This window comes from Bos javanicus, chromosome 4 (assembly GCF_032452875.1).
Source record: "Bos javanicus breed banteng chromosome 4, ARS-OSU_banteng_1.0, whole genome shotgun sequence".
In the NCBI taxonomy this organism is placed as follows: domain Eukaryota; kingdom Metazoa; phylum Chordata; class Mammalia; order Artiodactyla; family Bovidae; genus Bos; species Bos javanicus.
The window spans coordinates 80,893,922-80,914,887 of record NC_083871.1 but is presented as its reverse complement, the minus strand read 5'-3'; the positions used below and the strand labels follow the sequence as shown (position 1 = coordinate 80,914,887).

The window sequence follows — 20,966 nt, the reverse complement described above, 5'->3', positions numbered from 1 at the left end:
TCTGAAGGAGATCAGCCCTGGGATTTCTTTGGAAGGAATGATGCTAAAGCTGAAACTCCAGTCCTTTGGCCACCTCATGCAAAGAGTTGACTCATTGGAAAAGACTCTGATGCTGGGAGGGATTGGGGGCAGGAGGAGAAGGGACGACAGAGGATGAGATGGCTGGATGGCATCACTGACTCGATGGACGTGAGTCTGAGTGAACTCCGGAGGTTGGTGATGGACAGGGAGGCCTGGCGTGCTGCGATTGATGGGGTCGCAAAGAGTCGGACACGACTGAGCGACTGATCTCATCTGATTGTCAAATGGCTACTAAGTTTTTTGGATACAAATGTGTGTTAAGTTGTTTTGACATAATCACTTAAGCAAATTATTCTTTATTTTTTGCCTAAAAGCACTGTGAAAAAAGTAGTGAGACACATAATAGGAACTGAGAAAGTTTGAGAACATCTGGCATGTAAATGGACATGAGGATAAATGGATAGATATTGATTAAATATCTATTTTGTTCAATTAAATATGAATGTTAAAATTTCTAAAGGAAAAGAATAGTGAAAGTATAGATGTATATCTGCCAAACAAGTAAATGTGGGGGAAAATTGAATGTGGGGAATCAGTCTCAATCTCAAAAAAAGCAAAATGGGATTTTTGTTTGCAATATAAGAAAGCCAAACCAAAGTTTTAAGAATTAGAAAGGAAAATGCACCTATAATTACTCAGAAATGATATGACTTGAGTTACTAATAAAAGTATTTTTCAGTTATAAAATAAAAATTTTAAAGTTAATTTCATTTTTATATGCTAGAAATAGAAAAGTTTTAATGAAAAAGAAGATTCATTCTACCATATTAAGTAAAATGGACTGTTTTTGTTAGGGATAAATCTAATGAAAATGTGCAAATCTTGTATAAAAAATGCTTACACTTTATAAACAGTTTTATAAAAATACTAAAAAATGACTTAATAAAATGGAAATTATTAAAGTAAATGTTTAATGGGAAGTAAGGTAATATTGGGGAGAAGGCAATGGCACCCCACTCCAGTATTGTTGCCTGGAAAATCCCATGGATGGAGGAGCCTGGTAGGCTGCAGTTCATGGGGTCGCGAAGAGTTGGACACGACTGAGCGACTTCACTTTCACTTTCCACTTTTATGCAATGGAGAAGGAAATGGCAACCCACTCCAGTGTTCGTGCCTGGAGAATCCCACGGACAGAGAAGCCTGGTAGGCTGCAGGCTACCATGGGGTCGCACAGAGTCGGACACAACTGAAGCGACTTAGCAGCAGCAGCAGCAAGGTAATATTGTAAGAATATTATTTCTGCCTAATAGGGTTTTCCTGAAATTCAATAGGCTAACTTTCAAATTTATAAAGAAGACTAAAAGGCTAGGAAACCCTGAAGACAAATCATGAGGCAAGGTGGGGCAAGGACATTAACAAATGAGATGTTATGCAGTCAGTGTGCGATAGGCAGTAGGGTAAACAGACAGACCCTTAGGAAAGAACCAAGAGCCCAACATGCACAGAAATGATCTACAACAGGGTTAGTATTTCAGAGTCATGAGGAAAAGGACTGTTTAAACATTGTTCTAAGGGAAAAATGATATCGAATTCCCTTTCACATTATACAGGAAATTAAATTCCAGTTTTTCCAAAGAAGTCAAACTAAGGAAAATCCAAATTTAAAACATCTGAAAACAAAACTTTTTATTTTGTGATAATTGTAGGTTCTCATGCAGTTGTAAAAAGTACTACAGAGAGATCTTATGAACATTTTACCCTAGTTCCAGAAGGGTAACATCTTGCAAAGCTATCTTAGAACCTCCCAACCAGGATATTAACATTGACACAGTCAGGATACAGAACAGTTCCATCACAAGAATCCCTCTTGTTTTCATTTTAAAGCCACACCACCTTCCTCTCCTCCACTCCCATCTTTCCTCCTCCACTAATCTGTTCTCTATTTCTAGAATTTTATCATTTCAAGAATGCCATGTAACATATTGTGCTTCCAAGGTGTCTCAGTGGTAAAGAATAAACCTGACAAGCAGGAGACACAAGAGACGTGTGTTCGATCCCTGGGTCGTAGAGATCCCCCTGGAGGAAGAAATGGCAACCCACTGCAATCTAGCTTGAGAAATTCCATGGACAAAGGAACTTGGTGGGCTTTGAGTGACTGAGCACATGTAACATATTCTATAGGTTACATATATAAACATAACCTTTGCGGGCTTGCCTTTTTCACTGAGCCTAATTCCCTGAAGATTCATACAGGTTGTTGTATGAATCAATTGTCAGTTCCTTCTTATTGCCTAGGAGTATTTTCTAATATAGATGTAGCACAGTTGGCTTAATAATTGACTGTTTGAAGGATATCTGTGGTGTTTCCAGTTTGGGGCTACAAATAAAGCTCTATGAACATTGAGGTGCAGGCTTTTGTATGAACATAACTTTTACTTTATCAAGAATAAATGCTCAGGCATGCAACTACTGGGTCATATGCAGCTGCACATTTACTTCTTTAAAAACTCCCAAGCTGTTTTCTGCAATCACTGTACCATTTTACTTTCTCATCAGAAATCTATGAGTGATCCAATTTCTCTTTACCAATATTTGAGTCCATGTGTTCTCAGTCAGTCAGTCATGTCCAACTGTTTGTGATCCCATGGACTGTAGCCCGCCAAGTTTCTCTGTCCATGGGATTTTCCACACAAAAATACTGTAGTGAGTTAGCTGCTACTTCCTCCTCTGGGGGATCTTCCCCACCCAGGGACTGAACCCACGTCTCATGCATCTGTCATTGGCAGGTGGATTCTTTAGCACTGTGCTACCTGGGAAGCCCTTGCTAATATTTGATGTCACTTTAAGAGTTGTAGCCATTCTGGTAGATACTTAGTAATGTTTCCTTGTGCTTTTAATTTGCATCTCCCTAATGGCTAATGATGTAACAACTTTTCATGTGCTTTGCCATCAGTATATCTTTTTCAATGAAATGTCTGTGCATGTCTTTTACCTATCTTCTAATTAGATGTGTTTTTTTTACTGTTAAGTTGCAAGAGTTCTTTTTATATAAATGAGATACTAGTTTCTTTGTCAGATATATTGCTTGCAAGTATTTCTCCTAGTCTTAGCTTTTTCATCCCTTTAAGGTGATCCTTTTTAGAGCAATGTCAAATATTTATTTCTAAGATTTTATAGTTTTAAATTATGTATTGAAGTCCATGATCCATTTTGAGTTAATTTGTGTTTGAGTTATGAGATGAGACTTAGGTTGTGTTTCTTTTTTTTTTCCCTTTTTCCCAGTTGCTCCAATATAATTTGTTGAGTCTAGCCTTCTTCCACTGCATTTACACCTTTGCCAGATATTATTTGGGAACATCTGTATGGATATATGTCTTGAGCTCTCTATTTTGTCAATTTATGTATTTATCCCTCTGCCAATACCATACTCTCTTAGCAGTGATGTACTATAGAGCAATTATTGGTATAACTTTATGTCATATAGACTGATTCCCTTTCACTTAATTCTTATTTAAGTCCTTCTTGGGCTTTTGTCTTTCCAAATAAATTTTAGAATAAGCTTTTTATAGATTCAAACAACTTTGCTAGGATTTTAGTAAGAGTTACATTGAACCTCCTCAAAGATAAATTTGAGAACTGACATCTTTACAATGTTGATTCTTCCTATCCAAGAACATAATATGCTTCCCCATTCATATAAGTCCCCTTTTATTTCTTTATTAGCAAGTGAGTGAAAAAATAAAACCATAATATTTTCAATTTATGTTCCAATGAAGGACTTAAAGCCAGAATATATAAATAACTCTATGAATCAATGAGAAAAAATAATTAAGCCAATAGAAAACATGCAAATCACTTGAACAAGCATTTCACTGAAGACATATAAATACCTACTGAGCAGAGGAAGTATACTCAACCTTATTGGTAATAGGACACATCACTAGGAACACAGCTAGTGGAGGTGATGGAATTCCGGTTGAGCTATTTCAAATCTGAGAAGATGATGCTGTGAAAGTGCTGCACTCAATATGCCTGCACATTTGAAAGACTCAGCAGTGGCCATAGGACTGAAAAAGGTCAGTTTTCATTCCAATCCCAAAGAAAGGCAATGCCAAAGAATGCTCAAACTACCACACAATTGCACTCATCTCACACGCTAGTAAAGTAATGCTCAAAATTCTCTAAGCCATACTTCAACAATACGTAAACTGTGAACTTCCAGATGTTCAAGCTGGTTTTAAAAAAGGCAGAGGAACCAGAGATCAAATTGCCAACATCTGGCGGATTATCGAAGAAGCCAGAGTTCCAGGAAAACATCTACTTCTGCTTTATTGACTACACCAAAGCCTTTGACTGTGTGGATCACCACAAACTGGAAAATTCTGAAAGAGATGTGAATACAAGACCACCTGACCTGCCTCCTGAGAAATCTGTATGCAGGTCAAGAAGCAAGTCCAGAAGCAAGTATGCAGGTCCAGTTAGAACTGGACATGGAACAACAGACTAGTTCCAAACCGGGAAAGGAGTATGTCAAGGCTACATATTGTCACCCTGCTTATTTAACTTATATTCAGAGTACATCATATGAAATGCTGGGTTGGATGAAGCACAAGCTGGAATCAAGATGCTGGGAGAAATATCAGTAACCTCAGATACCCAGAGGACACCACCCTTATGGCAGAAAGCAAAGAGGAATTGAACAGCCTTTTGTTGAAAGTGAAAGAGGAGAGTGAAAAAGATATCTTTAAACTCAGCATTCAAAAAACGAAGATCATGGCATCTGGTCCCATCACTTCATGGGAAATAGATGGGGAAACAATGGAAACAGTGAAATATTTTATTTTCTTGGGCTGCAAAATCACCGCAGATGGTGACTGCAATACACTGCAATAGCCTGAAATTAAAAGACGCTTGCTCCTTGGAAAGAAAGCTATGGTCAATCTTGGCAGCATATTAAAAAGCAGAGACATTACTTTACCAACAAAGATCCATCTAGTCCAAGCTATGATTTTTTTCAGTAATCTTGTATGGATGTGAAAGTTGGACTATAAAGAGAGCTGAGCACTGAAGAATTAATATGTTTGAACTGTGGTGCTGGAAAAGACTCTTGAGAGTTCCTTGGACTGCAAGGAGATCAAACCAGTCCATCCTAAAGGAAATGAGTCCTGAATATTCATTGGAAAAACTGATGCTGAAGCTGAAACTCCAATACTTTGGCCACCTGATGCGAAGAACTGATTCAGTTTGAAAAGACCCTAATACTGGGAAAGATTGAAGCTGGAAGGAGAAGGGGCGACAGAGGATGAGATGGTTGGATGGCATCACCGACTCAGTGAACATGAGTTTGAGTAGGCTCTGGGAGTTGGTGATGGACAGGCAGGCCTGGCATGCTGCAGTCCATGGGGTCACAAAGAGTTGGACAGGACTGAGAGACTAAACTGAACTGAACTGATTGATAACGCAATCAAGGAAATAAAATCTAAAGCCTCAACAAGATAACATCACACAGGGATTAGATTGGGAAAATCTAAAAACTCTGAGGACATCAAGTTTTGCTAAGGATATAAAGCAACTGAAAATAATATTCACTGCTGGTGAGAATGGTTGATAAATCATTTAGAAAAATAAGCTGAAATGTATGTTGCATGAAGAGATGGGTTAAGAGCAGCATTACTTATCATGGTGAAATAACTGGAAACAACAAAAGAGTAGAATGAATTAATAAATTATGATAAGTTTATGTAATGGCATACTTTACATGAATCATCACAATTGGGCCATGGCCACAAGCTTCAAAATTAGATGAATATCACTAATAATGCTGAGAGAAAAAGCAAGTCAGGAAGGATGCAGACTCATGACTTCACTGATATAAATAGGTGAAAGCAAAGACTAAATTGTTAAGAGATATGTGAATATGGAGTACAGATTTTTTAAAAAAAGGAAATGATAAAAAAATTCAGGGAAATGATTATTTGGGGATGGAGAAGGGAGGGATTGGGGCAAACTTAGGACTTTAAACATTTTGTTAATGTTTTGTTTCTTAAGCTGGGTGCATGGGTGGTCATTTGATTAGAACTCAAACTATGATATATATTATAATACCTCTTTGGATGATTAATATTAATATTTTTAATTAGAGAAAAGAGGGGAAGGTCTGTGTCACGTGCATTGTTAGCACCAGAAAAAAGTTAGGTTACAGTAATTGTTTCAAAGGAAATAAGAAAAACAATGTCAGCATTTAAATCTGATTTCCATTGTGCAAGTAAAGTTAGGCAATTACATGTCAAGTTTTTATGAATTTATATGTTATCTTTGCTCTTTTTTGTGGTCATGGTTTTCAGGAACAGTTGAATTAACTTTTGGCTTGTTAATTTTAAGTTATGCTTTCAGTTATGTAACTTTTCAAATATTTTTTATTGAGCCAGAGTAAAGACTACACTGATAAAATGTACAGTACAATAAATGAGATTATTCCAGTGCTTTTTTTTAACTTCCTATGTGAATATTAAAAATATTGGAAATGGTTTTCTAAGGTTTTCTCAAGAATGTTATGATTATTTTCTTCAAGTGTGGCTAGATTCACTTTACATGTAAATGTGATGCCTATTGTTTTGCTGAATTCCTAGAGTTACCCTTTTCGGGTTTTTTCCATGGTTAATGGCTATGATCCTTGCAGAGCTTCTCAGCATGGCTTCTGGAATGTGCAATATCTAGGAAAGTTTCAAGATCACCTGGAAAACTTCAGGAAACTGAGGGAATTACAATAGAACAATGGAACTTGATAATTACATTCTTAAAAATGAGTATATTTTGGTCAAGAGAACTTTAGGGATTTATTAAAAGCTTCAAACAAGAGTACTCCCTCCATCTCCCCTACCCATACAAAAATGAAACCAAAAGGAGCCACTTACTACTTAAATAAGCAAATATTAATAACTAATATATTTAACTCAACGAAGCCTATAAATACTGTTGAACATCTACCAGATAGTGCCAGATAATGTTCAAAGTACTGAAAATGTAGCAGAAAAATGAACAGATATTGTGTAATAATAAGAAACCAGTGCAACTCACTCCAGTATTCTTGCCTGGAAAATTCCATGGACACAGGAGCCTGGCGGGCTACGGTCCATGAAGTCGCAGAGTTGGACAGGACTGAGCACATATACACATGCTTCTTAAGGGCAAGGACTTTACTTTTTTCCTGTGACCCAGTTTTCCCTTAGCACTTAACAAATCACAGCACATTAGTAGGCACTTAATACTTATTATTACTCATTACCATTAATACATTTAACATTTGTTTGTTGCATGAACAAATGTGCCTCAGAGCCACATCAGTCAGTTCAGTTCAGTTCAGTCGCTCAGTCGTGTCTGACTCTTTGTGACCCCACCAATTGCAGCACGCCAGGCCTCCCTGTCCATCACCAACTCCCGGAGTTCACTCAGACTCACGTCCATCGAGTCAGTGATGCCATCCAGCCATCTCATCCTCTGTCGTCCCCTTCTCCTCCTGCCCCCAATCCCTCCCAGCATCAGAGTCTTTGCCAATGAGTCAACTCTTCGCATGAGGTGGCCAAAGGACTGGAGTTTCAGCTTTAGCATCATTCCTTCCAAAGAAATCCCAGGGCTGATCTCCTTCAGAATGGACTGGTTGGATCTCCTTGCAGTCCAAGGGACTCTCAAGAGTCTTCTCCAACACCACAGTTCAAAAGCATCAATTCTTCGGTGCTCAGCCTTCACAGTCCAACTCTCACATCCGTACATGACCACAGGAAAAACCATAGCCTTGACTAGACGGACTTTTGTTGGCAAAGTAATGTCTCTGCTTTGAATATGCTATCTAGGTTGGTCATAACTTTCCTTCCAAGGAGTAAGCGTCTTTTAATTTCATGGCTGCAGTCACCATCTGCAGTGAGCTGGTCCTTAATGGAACTAGAGTTTGAACCTAGTCTATTGATAATGAAAAACAGATGCCATTTATTCTGAGCTTGGGCTTCCCTTGTGGCTTAGCTGGTAAAGAATCTGCCTGCAATGTGAGAGACCTGGGTTCAATCCCTGGGTTGGGAAAATCCCCTGGAGAAGGGAAAGGCTAGCAGTATTCTGGCCTGGAGAATTCCAAGGGCTGTATAGTCCATGGAGTCACAAACAGTTGGACATGTCTAAGCGATTTTCACTTCACTTCACTTCACTTCATTCTGAGCTTACTCTGTCCAAGACAACATGCTCACTGCTTTGCATTTTTTAACTCACTTAATCCTCACAAACTCCTGAGAAACAAATGTCGTTGTCCTGTTTTGACTACTGAGGGTTCTGAGCTTCAGAGTACTTAAGTGCCTTGCCCAAGATCACCCTCTAGATCAGTTCAGTTCAGTCGCTCAATCGTGTCTGACTCTTTGTGACCCCATGGACTTTAACACAACAGGCTTCCTGTCCATCACCAACTCCTGAAGCCTACTCAAACTCATGTCCTTCGAGGTGGTGATGCCATCTAACCATCTCATCCTCTGTCATCCCTTTCTCCTCCTACCTTCAATCTTTCTCAGCATCAGGATCTTTCCAATCAGTTGGTTCTTTGCATCAGGTGGAAAAATATTGAAGTTTCAGCTTCAGCATCAGTCCTTCTAATGAATATTCAGAACTGATTTCCTTTAGGAATGACAGGTTGGATCTCCTTGCAGTCCAAGGGACTCTCAAGAGTCTTTTCCAACACCACAGTTCAAAAGCATCAATTCTTCAGCTCTAGCTTTGTGGGTAAAGTAATGTCTCTGCTTTTTAATATACTGTATAGGTTGGTCATAGCTTTTCTTCCAAGGAGCAAGACCCTTTTAATGTCATGGCTGCAGTTACCATCTGCAGTGATTTTGGAGCTCCCCCTCCAAAAAAAAAAAAAAAATCAAAAATCTCTGACTGTTCCTTTGTTTCCCCATCTATTTGAAAGAAGTGATGGAACCGGATGCCATGATCTTAGTTTTCTGAATGTTTACTTTTAAGCCAACTTTTTCACTCTCCTCTTTCACTTTCATCAAGAGGCTCTTTAGTTCTTCTTCGCTTTCTGCCATAAGGATGGTGTCATCTGAACATCTGAGGTTATTGATATTTTTCCCAGCAATCTTGATTCCAGCTTGTGCTTCATCTAGCCCGGCATTTCACATGATGTACTCTGCATATAAGTTAAATAAACAGGGTTACAATATGCAGCCTTGGCATACTCCTTTTCCTATTTGGAACCAGTCTGTTGTTCCATGTCCAGTTCTAACTGTTGCTTCTCGACCTGCATACAGATTTCTTAGGAGGCAGGTCAGGTGGTCTGGTATTCACATCTCTTTCAGAATTTTCCACAGTTTGTTGTGATCCACACAGTCAAAGGCTTTGGTGTAGTCAATAAAGCAGAAGTAGATGTTTTTCTGAAACTCTCTGGCTTTTTTGATGGTCTGGTGAATTTTGGCAATTTAATCTCTGGTTCCTCTGCTTTTTCTAAATCCAGCTCCAACATCTGGAAGTTCAAGGTTCACATACTGTTGAAGCCTGGCTTGGAGAATTTTGAGAATTACATTGCTAGCGTGTGAGATGAGTGTAATTTGTGGTAGTTTGAACATTCTTTGGCATTGTCTTTCTTTGGGATTGGAATGAAAACTGACCTTTTCCAGTCCTGTGGCCACTACTGAGTTTTCCAAATTTGCTGGCATATTGAGTGCATCACTTTCACAGCATTCTTTTAGGATTTGAAATAGTCAACTGCAATTCCATCACCTCCACTAGCTTTGTTCATAGTGATACTTTTTAAGGCGCACTTGACTTCGCATTCCAGGATGTCTGGCTCTAGGTGAGTGATCACACCATCGTGGTTACCTGGGTCATGAAAATCTTTTTTGTATAGTTCTTCTGTGTATTCTTGACACCTCTTCTTAATATCTTCTGCTTCTGTTAGCTCCATACCATTTCTGTCCTTTATCGAGCCCATCTTTGCATGAAATGTTCTCTTGGTATCTCTGATTTTCTTGAAGAGATCTCTAGTTTTTCCCATTCTATTGTTTTCCTCTGTTTATTTGCACAGATAGCTGAGGAAGGCTTTCTCGTCTCCCCTTGCTATTCTTTGGAACTCTGCATTGAAATGGGTATATCTTTCCTTTTCTCCTTTGCCTTTAGCTTATCTTCTTTTCTCAGCTATTTTTAAGGCCTACTCAGACAACCATTTTGTCTTTTTGCATTTCTTTTTCTTGCAGATGGTCTTGATCACTGCCTTCTGTACAATGTCTCGAACCTCCATCCATAGTTCTTCAGGCACTCTGTCTGTCATATGTAATCCCTTGTATCTATTTGTCACTTTCACTGTATAATTGTAAGGGATTTGATATTGGTCATACCTGAATAGTCTAGGGGTCTTCCCTACTTTCTTCAATTTAAGTCTGAATTTGGAAATAAGGAGTTCATGATCTGAGCCACAGTCAGCTCCTGGTCTTGTTTTTGCTGACTGTATAGAACTTCTCCATCTTTGGCTGCAAAGAATATAATCCATCCGATTTCAGTATTGACCATCTGGTGATGTCCATATGTAGAGTCTTCTCTTATGTTTTTGGAAGAGGGTGTTTGCTATGACCAGTGCATTCTCTTGGCAAAACTCTGCTAACCTTTGACCAGCTTTGTTTTGTACTCCAAGGCCAAATTTGCCCGTTACTCCAGATAGCTCTTGACTTCCTACTTTTGCATTCCTGTCCCCTATAATGAAAAGGACATCTTTTGAGGTGTTAGTTCTAGAAGGTCTTGTAGGTCTTCATAGAACCATTCAACTTCAGCTTCTTCAGCATTACTGGTCAGGGCATAGACTTAGATTACTGTGATATTGAATGGTTTGTCTTGGAAATGAACAGAGATAATTCTGTCACTTTTGAGATTGCATCCAAATACTGCATTTCAGAGTCTTTTGTTGACTATTATGGCTACTCTATTTCTTCTAAGGGATTCTTGCCTGCAGTAGTAGATATAATGGTCATCTGAGTTAAATTCACCCATTCCAGTCCATTTTAGTTCACTGATTCCTAAAATGTTGATGTTCATTCACTCTTGGCATCTCCTGTTTGATCACTTCCAATTTGCCTTGATTCATGGACCTAACATTCCTGGTTCCTATGCAATATTGCTCTCACAGCATCAGAGTTTACTTCTGTCACCTGTCACATCCACAATGGGGTGTGTTTTTGCTTTGATTCCATCTCTTCATTCTTTATGGAGTTATTTCTCCAGTCTTCTCCAGTAGCATATTGAGCACCTACCAACCTGGGGAGGAAGTTCATCTTTCCGTGTCGTACCTTTTTGCCTTTTCACACTGTTCATGGGGTTCTCAAGGCAAGAATACTGAAGTGGTTCGCCATTTGCTTCTCCAGTGGACCACATTTTGTCAGAACTCTCTGCCATGACCCGTCTGTCTTGGGGGGCCCTACACGGTATGGCTCATAGTTTCATTGAGCTAGACAAGGCTGTGGTTTGTGTCATCAGTTTGGTTAGTGATCTCCCTCAAAATCTCAGCCAGGCCCAGACCACAATGCTTCCTCTTTCCACAACCTTTGTCTCTATGGGAGCCAGAATATCCTTGGATACCTAGAAGGGAGCAATTCAGTGTATTCATTAATTGGGCTGCATGGTGTCAGGCAATCCATTTGAATGATTCCCCCTCACCCAATAAATTGACTAATTTATTTCACAGAATTGACCACATCAGCTAGTTATTTTAATGATAAATCAAATGATGCTTTTCTACTTTTTCTTTTAGTAAGTCTCCAACTGATGGAGTCAGTTTAGGGTCAGACATACCGACATTATAATCTAAAGTCAGATACTTATTAATTTATAAAATCTTGGGAGTATTTTGTTTAACCACTTTAGGCTTTCATCATGGTATTAGTAGAAATGCAGGCAATAGCAATTCTTATCTAGTTAATTAATCCTCTCACTAGGAGGATTAAATGGAGGTAACTCTTTAGTTCCTGACACAATGTCTGACCCTTGAGTTTTGTTGAGCAAAAGCTGCTGTTGTTATATGTATCGTTGTAATTAACCTTATGCTTTATTTCAATATCATCTTTGTTCTGTGACTTTCACTGACCTCCTTGACCTACATCTTTTCCTTTCCTTCCAAGATATACACAGTTACTTACTTTTGCTCATTGGATATTACTCCTTCATTATGGAATGGAAACTGTGTTGTAAAAAATTGGCTCAGGTCTCTTTTTGCCTACCTTCTAAATATAGGCACTTTGAATGCCAGTTCATTAATCCTTTTACTCTCAGCTCTTTCATGAATGGATAGATTGTTTCTCTTTTGGGCATCTTTGTTAATGTCATTGATGGTATTACATTGATTTTTGATAAGGTCTTTTACACATATCCTTTGTGTCCATCCTTTGATGCTTTTGAACTGTGGTGTTGAAGAAGACTCTTGAGAGTCCCTTGAACTGCAAAGAGATCCAACCACTCCATCCTAAAGGAAATCAGTCTTGAATATTCATTGGAAGGACTAATGCTGAAGCTGAAACTCCAATACTTTGGCCACCTGATGTGAAGAATGGACTCATTTGAAAAGACCCTGATGCTGGGAAAGACTGAAGGTGGGAAAAGAAGGGGATGATAGAGGATGAGATGGTTGGATGGCATCACCAACTCAATGGACATAAGTTTGGGTAAACTCCGGGAGTTGGTGATGGACAGGGAGGCCTGCCATACTGCAGTCCATGGGGTTGCAAAGAGTCAGACACGACTGAGCAACTGAACTGAACTTTGTGTTCATCAGTTAATAACAATACTCTATCTCTCTCTTTTTATTTGTATATGGCTTGCTAATTCTACTCTTGACTCAGATCCCTTGCTTTTCCTAGAGATTTTCACTGCTTATATGTGTGTGTGTCAGGGTCACTCATTTGTGTCCGGCTGTTGTGATTCCATGGACTGTAGCCTTCTAGGCTCCTCTTTTCATGGCATTCTCTAGGCAAGAATACCAGAGTGAGTTGCCATTCCCTTCTCCACACTGCTTATATAGTGGATATTGATTTTTGTGTTATGGTTTTTTTCCCCCTATTTTTTCCTTGCTAGTACTATATTATAGACTTTTTTCTGCCCTTCCTACTATAGGACTTTATTAAAAGACTTTATTACTTAAACTTTTATTTCCCACATGGCTTTAAGGTATACATTTTACTCTTTCCCCCCATCATTAATACATTACCATTTGACTCTATCATTAGGCTGTCAATCTGTAAAACTCTTGAGGAAGAATGAGAGACCTTATTTTAAATAGGCCTGATACTTTGCGAGAGAGATTGGTGCACTGTCTACAATTCTATTCTTATCAAGAAGAGGCTTTTGAAATTTCAAAGAAGAAATTCAATTTTGAAGAGCTACCAAACCATGAAGGATTGAAGGAAGATAAAATAAGTTAAAGGAAGGACAAAGTACACATCAGAATTCTCGGGAAGGTCCTTCACCTTAGTTTAAAATAACTCATTATGCAACAAAGAATATCCTGAGTGGCCAGACTGAGGTTCCAGGCATGAAATTTCCTTCAAGGAAAATGGCAGTTGAAGTTCCCTAAGGCTGAGGCTCCCATTACGTTGTTAGTGGTCAGAAAAGAAAACACTTTACATTTGAATTTCTTGGTTAAGATAATAGAGATCAGGGTGCTGCCTTTGGATGAGAGAAGGAAAAGGAGATATTTAGTAAGGATTACAAAAGAAATGTTATACAAATGGTAGCAAGTGGCAGTTCTTGCATTTCTGGTGAACTTTACTGGGACCTAAGTCTAAAGTGCAGCAGCAGAGAGTTCTGTTAAAATCCAGACAGGCTGCCTGGATCCTGAGGTTCTCAAATATGTTATTGAACAGAGCAGGACTCGCCTCACAAACAAGGCTGGAGAGTTTCCTAACATTCAGAGTCAGCAGGCAGAGTTTCTAGGGATGGCACTGCCACAGTCTCAGTTGTTCTGAGATTACCTGACCTGATTCACAAAGCAAGTCGATGGAATTTGCTGGACCTCTGATTTCACATTTTATAGGTAGGTGGCCACCAAGCAGGGGAATAAGTCAATTCTTTCTGAAAATGGGGGCTTGGAGTAGCCCATTTACCTCATAATTGTACAAACACTCCAGCAAATTAGAAATGGAATTACCTTGCTTTGCAAACATAAGAAGAATTTGTATTTCTGCTTTAAATCGAACAATTTTCAATGCAAAGGAATTGATCCAGTTCGATAAGAAATTTTCATATTGGGAATGTCACATATAGGCATCAGTGGGGGAAGAACTAAAAGGAGTAGACTCCTTAAGCTGCTTTCATGCAAAACTTCAGTCAGCTGCTAGCTTCTGCTTTGCAAAACTTTGACATCTGTCCCTTGACCTTTACCAGCTACCCTTTCACGTTTGATACTTCACGTTTGCTACATGATTAAAATTCAGCGTTAATTAATTTTAACACTATCAGTTAAGTTATATTTAGCTAAGAACACTCACTTTTGTCTTTTGTGAGTAGCACTGCAGTATTATTACAAAGAGGTAGTCAGGAGGGCAACAGAGATACGAGAAGAGAAGAATGATTCAGTGTGCAGATAATTGTTTCAAGTGAAACTTAGCGTGGTATTTTTGTTCCTGTCCTCAGTAGAACTGAGATTTAGCACCTCGAGTTGGCATTTAGCCCCCACCCCCACAAAGGAGGAGGCTGTGCTGGGCGGGTGCTGAGAATGAGCCTCACCAGAATGAAATTATAGCACAGTTCTAACACTGGCAAGAATTTTCTCTGGCCAGCTCTCGGCTGCAAAGCTGGTGATGCCAAAAGAAAGGCAAGGCATTCCTAGAAAGGATCTCCTTCTGGCATTGGCTTCACCCTTAATGAGGAGGTTTGACATGGTCATTTAAAAAGCATCATTACCAAAGTGGCAACCATTCCCAAAGAAAACACTGGAAGCCAGAATATTTAGCCACAGAAGGGTTATAGTTCTCACCTTAAAAAGTCACCCAGGAGGTTGTCTTCTTGATAGCTTATTCCATAATGCAACCAGTAAGCTCACTGAAAACGGATAAAACTAAGGAAATTTGTCCTCTCTCCCTGAGTTTTCCAAGTGAGAAAACTCTTTTTTGGCTTTGTTGGGGCTTTGTTGCATTACAGGGCTTTCTCTAGTCCCAGGGCGTGGGGGCTTCTCTCCAGTTGCAGCGCGCAGCTTCTCTAGTTGAAGTGTGTAGCGCAAGGGCTTATTGCAGTGAGTGGGCTTCTCTAGTTGTGGCACTCAGGCTTGGTTGCCTCTAAGTATGTGGGATCTTAGTTCCCCAACCAGGGATTGAACCTGAGTCTCCTGCATTGGAAGGTGGATTCTTAACCACTGGACCACCAGGGGAGTCCCAGAAAACATTTTTATTAGTTTATTTATTTCATGCTTTTTTGCTCTGTGGAAAGATAGTCCATAATAAAGATAGGGATATGCAAATCTTGCTTTAACCTGAAGCTCAAAATGCTGTAGAACTATTACAACTACTACTCTTTAGGATATTAGTGTGAAATTGTGGTCCATAAGTTCACTGGGCCACTGCAATACTTCTGCCCTTTCTGTTGTTGTCATTCAGTTGCCGAGTCGTGTCTGACTCTGCGATCCCAGGGACTGCAGCATGCCAGGCTTCCCTATCCTTCACCATCTCCTGGAGCTTGCTCAGACTCAATGTCCATTGAGTCAGTGATGCCATCCAACCATCTTGTCCTCTGTCGTCCCTTTCTCCTCCCTGACCTCAATCTTCCCCAGCATCAGGGTCTTTTCTAATGAGTTGGCTCTTTGCATCAGGTGGCCAAAGTATTGGAGTTTCAGCATCAGTCCTTATAATGAATAGTCATGATTGATTTCTTTTAGGATTGACTAGTTTGATCTCCTTGCAGTCCAAGGGGCTCTCGAGAGTCTTCTCCAGCACCACAGTTCAAAGCATCTGCCCTTAAGATCCATGTACAGAATAGCACAAGAGAAGCTCTGCTCCTGGTAGATAGTGCCGGTGAAGACAGCACTCCGTATGTAATTCACCCATATGTGTCTCAATAAGATGCAGTGATAGCAGTAATAAACTGAATTTGGGGGTTCTTTGATGCAGTATACACAGGTTGCCGCCAACTGGTAAAGACCTAACTTACAAAAACAACTTCATAGCATTTTCACTTGTGTATGACACAATATGTTTCCTCAACAAAAGTTAATTAATTATGTAATTCAACTTTTGTGTTCTAGAATCTAGTTCCATGCCCTCATCACATCTTCCACCCACAACTGGAGGGCACTTGATCTCTGGCAGCTTTTGTTTTCCTGCCCACTCAGGGGGAAAAATGACAGCCTCTCTGTGCCAAGGATTTAAGTAGCTCTGTTTTAGTAGCCAAGTGTGATTGTTTTTGTTCAGTCACTAAGTTGTGTCTGACTCTTTGCAATTCCATGGACTGCAGCATGACAGGCTCCTCTGTACTCCACTGTCTCCCAGAGCTCACTCAAATTCATGTCCATTGAATTGGTTATCTAACCATCTCATTGGCTATCTAACCATCTCATCTTCTGTTGTTCCCTTCTCCTCCTGACTTCAATCTTTCCCAGCATCAGGGCCTTTTCAAGTGAGTTGGCTCTTCACATCAGGTGGCCAAAGTATTGGAGATTTAGCTTCAGCATCAGTCCTTCCAATGAATATTCAGAGTTCATTTCCTTTAGGATTGACTGGTTTGATCTCCATGCTATCCAAGGGACTCTCAAAAGTCTTCTTTAGCACCACAATTGAAAGCATCAATGCTTCAGCACTCAGTCTTCTTTATGGTCCAACTCTCACATCTATATATGTACTGGAAAAATGATAGCTTTGACTGTATGGTCCTTTGTCATCAAAGTAATGTCTCTGAATTTTAATACACTGTATAGGTTTGTCATAGCTTTTCTGCCAAGGAGCAAGTGTCAGTTAAATTCATGCCTGCAGTCACCATCTACAGTAATTTTGGAGCCCAAGAAAATAAAATTTGTCACTGCTTCCACTTTTCCCCCTTCTAATTGCCATGAAATGATGTGAGTGGATGCCTTGACATTAGGTTTTTCTAATTTTAAGTTTAAACCCAGTTTTTTCACTCTTCTTTTTCACACTGATTGAGATTCTCTTTAGTTCCTCTTCACTTTCTGCCATTAGAGTAATATCATCTGCATATCTGAGGTTGTTGATATTTCTCCTGGCAATCTTGATTCCAGTTTGTGATTCATCCAGCCCAGTGTTTCACATGCTGTACTCTGCCTGTAAGTTAAGTAAGCAGGGTGGCAATATACAGACTTCTCTTCCTCCTTTCCCACTTTTGAAACAGTCCATTGTTCCATGTAAAGTTCTAACTGTTGCTTCTTGACCTGCATACAGGTTTCTCAGGAGACGGGTGAGGTAGTCTGGCATTCTGTCTCTTTAAGAATTTTCCACATTTGTTGTGATCCACAGAGTCAAAGGCTTTCAGTTCAGTTCAGTTGCTCAGTCATGTCCGACTCTTTGCAACCCCATGAATCGCAGCCCGCCAGGCCTCCCTGTCCATCACCATCTCCCGGAGTTCACTCAAACTCATGTCCATAGAGTCAGTGATGCCATCTAGCCATCTCATCCTCTGTCATCCCCTTTTCCTCCTGCCCCCGATCCCTCCCAGCATCAGAGTCTTTTCCAATGAGTCAATTCTTCGCATGAGGTGGCCAAGTATTGGAGTTTCAGCTTTAGCATCATTCCTTCCAAAGAACACCCAGGGCAGATCTCCTTTAGAATGGACTGGTTGGATCTCCTTGCAGTCCAAGGGACTCTCAAGAGTCTTCTCCAACACCACAGTTCAAAAGCATCAATTCTTCAGTGCTCAGCCTTCTTCACAGTCCAACTCTTACATCCATACATGACCACTGGAAAAACCATAGCCTTGACTAGACGGACCTTTGTTGGCAAAGTAATGTCTCTGCTTTTGAATATGCTATCTAGGTTGGTCATAACTTTCCTTCCAAGGAGTAAGCGTCTTTTAATTTCATGGCTGCAGTCACCATCTGTAGTGATTTTGGAACGCAAAAAGATAAAGTCTGACACTGTTTCCACTGTTTCCCCATCTATTTCCCATGAAGTGATGGGACCAGATGCCATGATCCTCGTTTTCTGAATGTTGAGCTTTAAGCCAACGTTTTCACTCTCCACTTTCACTTTCATCAAGAGGGTCTTTAGTTCCTCTTCACTTTCTGCCATAAGGGTGATTTCATCTGCATATCTGAGGTTATTGATATTTCTCCCGGCAATCTTGATTTCAGCTGGTGCTTCTTCCAGCCCAGCATTTCTCATGATGTACTCTGCATAGAAGTTAAATAAGCAGGGTGACAATATACAGCCTTGACGTACTCCTTTTCCTATTTGGTACTAGTCTGTTGTTCCATATCCAGTTCTAACTGTTGCTTCCTGACCTGCATATAGGTTTCTCAAGAGGCAGGTCAGGTGGTCTGGTATTCCCATCTCTTTCAGAATTTTCCACAGTTGATTGTGATCCACACAGTCAAATGCTTTGGCATAGTCAATAAAACAGAAATAGATGTTTTTCTGGAACTCTCTTGCTTTTTTGATAATCCAGCAGATGTTGGCAATTTGATCTCTGGTTCCTCTGCCTTTTCTAAAACCAGCTTGAACATCTGGAAGATCGTAGTCAATGAAGCAGAATTAGATGTTTTTCTGGAATTCCCTTGCTTTCTCCATGATCCAGTGAATATTGGCAATTTGATTTCTGGTTCCTCTGCCTTTCTAAACTCAACTTGCACATCTGGAATTTTTGGTTCAAGTACTGCTGAAGCCAAGCTTGAAGGATTTTGAGCAGAATCTTGCTAGAATGCGAAATGAATTTAATTACCTGGTAGTCTGAACGTTCTTTGGCATTGCCCTTCTTTGAGATTGGAAAACTGACCTTTTCCAGTCCTGTAGCCACTGATGTTTTTCAAAATTTGCTGCCATATTGAATGTAGTGCTTTTATAGCATCTTTTAGGGTTTGAAATAGCTCAACTGGAATTCTGTCACCTTTACTAGCTTTGTTTGTAGTAATGCTTCCTAAGACCCAGTTTACTTTACCCTCCAGAATGGCTCTGAGTTGACCACACCATCGTTGTTATTTGGGTCATTGAGACTTTTTGGTATATTTCTTTTGTGTTTTCTTGCCACCTCTTCTTTATCTCTTCTCTTCTGCCAGGTCCTTTCCATTCCTGTCCTTTATCATGCCCATCCTTGCATGAAATGTTCCCTTGATAGCTCCACTTTTCTTGAAGAGCTCTCTAGTCTTTTCCATTCTGTTTTTTCCACATTCTTCATTCAAGAAGGCTTTGTCTCTCTTTGCTATTCCCTTGAACTCTACTTTGAGTATATCTTGCCCTTTCTCCTTTACCTTTCACTTTCTTCATCCCTCAGCTATTTGTGAAGACTCTTCAGAAAACCACTTTGTCTTCTTGCATTCTTTCTTCTTTGGGATGGTTTTGGTCACTGCCTCTTGTACAATGTTATGAACTTCTGTCCATAGTTCTTCAGACACTGTCTAGCAGATCTAATCCCTTGAATCTATTTGTCTCCTTCACTGTATAATCATAATAGATTTGATCTAGGTCATACCTGAATGGCTTAGTGGTTTTCCCTATTTCCTTAAATTTAAACCTGAATTTTCCAATAAGGAGCTGATGATCTGAGTCATGGTCAGCTCCAGCTCTTGTTTTTGCTAACTGTTTAGAGCTTTTCCATCTTTGGTTGTAAAGGACATAATCAACCTGATTTTGGTTTTGACCATCTGGTGATATCCATGTGTAGAGTCATTTCTTGGATTGTTGGGAAAGGGTGTTTGCTAAAACTGTGAGCCTTTGCCCTGCTTCATTTTGTACTCCAAAGCCAAACTTGCATATTATTCAGGGTATCTCTTGACTTCCTTCTTCTGCATTCCAATCCCCTATGATGAAAAAGATATCTTTTTTTTTTTTTTTAATTTTGCTGTTAGTTCTAGAAGGTGTTGTAGGCCTTCATGAAACCAGTCAACTTCAGCTTCTTTGGCATCAGTGGTTGGGGTATAAACTTGGATTACTGTGATGCTGAATGGTTTGCCTTGGAAACAAACTGAGATCATTCTGTCATTTTTGAGACTGTGCCTGAGTACTGCATTTCAGACTTTTGTTGACTACGAGGGCTACTCCATTTCTTCTAAGTAATTCTTGACCACAGTAGTAGATATAACTGTCATCTGAATTAAAGTAGCCCATTTATGTCCATTTTAGTTCACTGATTCCTAAGTTGCTGATGTTCAATCTTGCCATCTCCTACTTGACTATGTCCAATTTACCTTGATTTGTGGACCTAACATTCCAGGTTCCTATGCAATACTGCTCTTTACAGCACTGAACCTTACTTTCACCACAGACACTTCCACAACTGAGTGTTATTTCCACTTTGGTCCAGCTGCTTCATTCTTTCTGGAACTATATGCAATTGCCTTTTGCTATTCCCCAGTAGCATATTGGATACCTTCCAACCCAGGGGAGTCATCTTCTGGTGTCATATCTTTCTGCCTTTTCATACTGTTCATAGGGTTCTTGTGGCAAGAATACTTGCAATTTCCTCCTCCAGTGGACCATGTTTTGTCAGAACTCTTCGCTATGATCTGACCTGTCTGTCTTGGATGATCCTGCAGGGCATGGCTCATAGCTTCATTGAATTATGCAAGTCCCTTTGCCACAATAGGCTGTGATCCATGAAGGGGAGTAGCCAAATGATTCAGCATCAAGCCACCTTTCTGCTGGTTGGGCTCTGATAGAACACCCCTGTCCTAGTAACTGCCTTGACTCTTAACCCTGAGGTCAAGTCTACTTTGTTTCCTGGATGTGTGCTGTGCTAAGTCGCTTCAGTCATGTCTGACTCTTTGCAACCCTATGAAC

The 20,966-nt window shown here is 39.9% G+C and overlaps 1 protein-coding gene across 9 annotated transcripts in view; it reads left to right on the top strand.

Moving 5' to 3' along the window:
- The window catches only part of SUGCT (succinyl-CoA:glutarate-CoA transferase), an 861,069-nt gene that overhangs the window by 639,400 nt on the left and 200,703 nt on the right, over nt 1-20,966 (top strand). The gene's annotated exons all lie outside the window — the stretch shown is intronic.